Raw genomic sequence first — 4,849 nt, forward strand, 5'->3', positions numbered from 1 at the left:
TTGAGAAATGCCCTGGGACTTTTAAGGACCACAGAGAGTCAGGAACTCGGTTTTACATCTTATCCAAAGGATGGTGCCTACAGTACGGAGAATACTGGGGCATTAGGACCCACACTGACCACAAGGTGAGCACCCCCTGCTGGCCCCACTAACACCTCTTCTAGCAGCAGCCTTAGCTTTCCCAGGAGGTCTCTCACCTAGGCACTGGCCAGGCTCACACCTGCTGAGCTTCAGTACATTGGCAGTTGTGAGTTGCAGGGTGATATAGCTGCTGAACTTCTAAATAATTGCTTACAGACAAGTGTCTGCTGAAGTCTCCCCCACAGTTTCTATTGCCAATGCTGTATGGGTGCACAAATCAAGAGATCAACTCAAAACACCCCAACCTTTTATGTTTTCAAAACTAAATAAAAATGCATTAAAAGCTGTACCATGGGCCTGAAAAGGTCAGTGCCCACTACTTTTGGAATCTGTTTGAAAAGCTGAAGGTAGCAAGGAAAAGCAAGACCTTAAATAGTGGCGTGCCTGACTTCCATTGACATAACTTCCTGCCACTCAAATGTTTTTCATCCCTTCATTTTCTTACCGATTCTTCCAATTCGGGAAGAGTCAGAGCCTATCCCAGCAATCAACAGGGACAGGGCAGGGTCCATCCTGAATGGGATACAGGTCAATCACACAGCAGGCACCTAAGGGTGATTTTTCAAGAAGCTAAATAATCTACTAGTATGATCTTGAATGGTGAGAGGAAACCCACACACACAAGGAGAGGACTTATAAACTCCACACAGAGAGCACCCCAGGTTTAAGAATTGAACCCAGGACCACAGTACTCCATCAACCGGTTCCCTGTCATTCTCAAACGGTGTGGTTTCTTGTGTCAGTGGGATTTCAGACTGTCTAAATAACAGCTTCAGTTCCAGGACACTGTACAATTGAGACAGGCGTCACCGCTTCAACATGATTAAGTGTGACCCTTGTGATTTTACACCGGCTCCAACACTTCTCTTAGCATTCGTCGACATGTACAGCCACTGATATACATGTTCAATTCTAAAACTTGCTATAAAATTATTTTAATCCCAACCAAGATACTTTCATTTTTTAAAATGAGTTATAGTACTTTAATTACCTTATTGCATATGGTTAACCGTTAGGAATGTTCACAATTTCATTCAGACTTGATGTCGTTGCCTGCTAAATTCGCAATAAGCTGTTTAAGGTCAGCAAACAATGTGATTAGTGGTTTACTGGACATTTTGTCCCGTACTGCAAAGTTGAGCTACCAGTAAATAACATTGCTAATTCATTTTATTTTAATCCTATTAACGACCTGCTACAGATTATTTTTTTACTATTTTAGTCTTGTACAACACTTGGCACATTACTTTTGCTTCCGCTTAAATTTAAATGTATTTTCTGCGCACAGTATACCGAAATAACTTAAATACAGAGTGAGTTCAGATAGACTTTCGATAATAAAAGACGGTTTCTTCTAACAGGTGTCCAGTCCAGGGTGTAAGGTCTAAAAAATGTTTAAACCTTGGTGTGGTATGGCAACCTGGCTACATTATTTAATAGTTCTAGAAAAAAAATAATCTCTTAAAGAGCAAATCTGCTTAAAATACTTGGGAGTTATGTTCCAATTAATTTTAATTTGGTCTCTCATTTTTTCAAGACGTGTTCCGTGAGTTGTGCTCAGGGTGATTGAAGGCGATCCTTTAATCCTCAGCTCCAATGACAAATAAACTAAGATGAATTAATTATTTAAGAAATCACTAAATCCCAGTTCCCAGTTTCGCAATATTCTTCCGACTAATGAAGGGAGTGAAGCACTTCGCCGCTCGGGAAAGGGAGAAATTCCACTTATTTCCAGTAGATGGCGATGTTTACAGCACTTCACCAATAGCGAGTATAATTGAGGACATTTTTAAGCGATTTCCTTTGATAATACTGACCAGCAATCGATTTTTGGTCATATAATAATTTAACGTGATCAGTTCTCTTTACATGATTGTATTAGCTCTAAACTATTAACGATAACAATAAAGCTAAAACAAGTGAAGTTTTTTAGTCTTGAACACAGAAGCCTTTCGAGGGGAGCTAACTACAAGCATCCACAATTCCCAAAGGCACTGTCAAAGTGAACCCAGTGGATTGTTTTACCAAATGAACAGTGAAATACAAACCAGTGGATGTACATGGAAACCACACAAAAGTGTATTTGACACAGAGAACAGAAGGCATTTCTTTACGCAACGGGTTGTGGGAGTGTGCTACTTAGCCATGTTGTTGAAGTTGATAACAATGGTTTCCTTGAAGAAAAAGCAGGAGGAGATCTTGAATCAATTATCGACTGCCAAATGGGATGGGTCGAAAGGCCTCTTCTTGTGTGTGGCTGCTCCTATGATCTTGTCACGCACAGCCCTTCCTATAGCCGTGCTGTGTGTTCTTATAGCTGTGCTGTCTGTTGCACTTTCCCACTGTGTTTGACACTGCATCTGAGTCACTGTCACTGCAGCAAAATCTCCAACAGGATCAAAGCCGACTCATCTACTGGGAGCCGAACAGAATCCCAATCAAGGTGAAAGGTTAAGTAATTACTTTTTGACAGTTGATCCCAATGGCTTCTCAACTAGGGGGGTCCTCATGTCTGCCCTTAAATCCCTTCTCCCTGGAACGGGATTAACATCAAGATGAGCACAGAGAGTTTTTCTGAACAGAACCGTCTAGACCAATTCAGCTATAGTTGTCAACCATTAATGCAAAGAATGACAAAAAGCAAGACACTTTGAGGCTTTGCACTACAATAGGACTCTTTTCCTACAACAAGGATTACATAAATATATGTGCCGTCGCCTGTCCTGGACCCATCTGAAACTGCTGGGGAAATTGAAAAGTATGTCAGTTAACGGTCTGTCGTTCTTATCTGTGCCACACACTAGTATCATGTAGAAATATTTTTTGTATACACCAAGTTTTAACAGCTATATCGTGCATGTTGTAGATGCTGTTTCAGCCAGTGGACAGCCTGGTCTGGCATTGCTGTTGGTATGTACATTAGATGTCACATCTAGGTTACTAGGGGGTGGCTACAGCAGATGTGTTTTGAAAGTATTAAATGCCTCTAGGAAACGGTGTGTAGGCACAGATTACTTATAGAAACTGGTACCCAGAACTACTTTTCTCCAGAGGTCCATCAATGCCCATAGCTATTGAGTTCGCTTGAGATTGGAAGGCGCTCTGTCAGATCTAGGGACAGCTCTAGTCTTCTGGCACTCTGGGCATGTCTGACAATGTGTCTGACATCACTGTGTAGTACTGACCAATAAAAGTGTGAGCTAACTCACAAATATACCAAAGAACAAGTAAAGGTTTATTCCATGCTGAAGCCAAAACGTGTCTCTTTTTCTTTTCAGTCTGGAATAAACCTTTACTTGTTCCTTTGCAGCCTAGGCAGGCTGACACAGCTCCCTACTCGAACGTCTTTAACTCTCAAATATGTTTTCCTGGCCATCTTGGTGCCCTGCCATTAATGGCTTGGTACATGACTGCGTACAAATAGGCGCTTGACGGTTTCCCCCGTCATTCGTAAAACATGCTTTTCCACAGCATAGTTGTTCCCTCCTTCTTTTAAGGAGGTTCTCTTAAATAGTGGAATAAGAGACAAATCATCCCTCTGTAATTTACTGAGGTCACTACCCACCGCCCTCTGCTCGGGCCACACGCATCCACATTAGAGGAGATCCCCGCTGTTTTTTAGAGGCGCCGCTTTCGGTGCGATGTTCTGCCCGGGTCCTCCCACATACGTCGGGCAGTTTGTAAACCTGGTATTTACTCTAGTCCTCGCCATCTACTGGGGTTGAAACTTGGACATCGAACACATCCTGCAGACGCAGTATTTTTGTAACAAGTCATTTAAACAGTAACTCTCTGCCCCCAAAACCATGTCATCCGGCAAATTTAAGACCACCATGTACGTCAAGTTGTTGTTTTGTTTGTGTTAGGACAGGCAATTACGTCCTCTCTTGGCGAAACTGAAATGCGATTTTAACGTAACTTAAGTGAATGTGCACAGTGATTAAGTTTGCGTGTCGTATATAAGGAATTCGCACCCACCAGCGTACATTTCTGTGACATTGTCAAGTTTCTGCACTACAAAATCGATGGTTTTGAACGGTAGACCCACTACAGTCTGATCACCATTACTTCGTCCAAAAGATCTCTGAAGACGCGGATAGATAAAACGACAATCCAATCTTTTTACGACAATGCAATTAAAAACAATTCTTTTATCTCGTTGGACTGATGATTCATTCACTCCCCGGAGGGAGGGGAGTGTTTAAAGACTGTCTTACCTCTCCGTCGGGGAATCGAACCCTGGTCTCCCGCGACACAGCGGGGGATACTCAATTTGTATTTAAAAGAAAGCTCTGTATGTTTCGTTTGATTTGCATTCATCATTCTTGGGGGGGCTTTATCTGCGATATAATGACTTAACCAAACACCACACAAACTGCACAACTACAAAGAGTTAAACGAATGAAAGAGTATTTAAAGCGTGAATAACGTCAAAAAAAGTTATTTTATTTAGTGCTCACCGCTCGGGAAAAGATGCATAGATACTAGGAAAGCAATTTCAGAACTAACCCCTGGGTCAGGAATATATTTCAGTTACAGAGCTTTAGTTTTCAAAAACGTCCTGCCTCACAGTTAGCTCCGCATTGCGCTACAGCACTCCTAACTCCGCGTCCTGTTTTTTTTTTTTCCCAGTACTTTTAATTGGGCTTCCTAAGCCCGAGAACGCGCCTCCTCCTCCCCTGTGGTGCGTGCGGGTCCCCGAACTCTG

The sequence above is a fragment of the Lepisosteus oculatus genome, chromosome 22 (assembly GCF_040954835.1).
Source record: "Lepisosteus oculatus isolate fLepOcu1 chromosome 22, fLepOcu1.hap2, whole genome shotgun sequence".
Taxonomy (NCBI): Eukaryota; Metazoa; Chordata; class Actinopteri; order Semionotiformes; family Lepisosteidae; genus Lepisosteus; species Lepisosteus oculatus.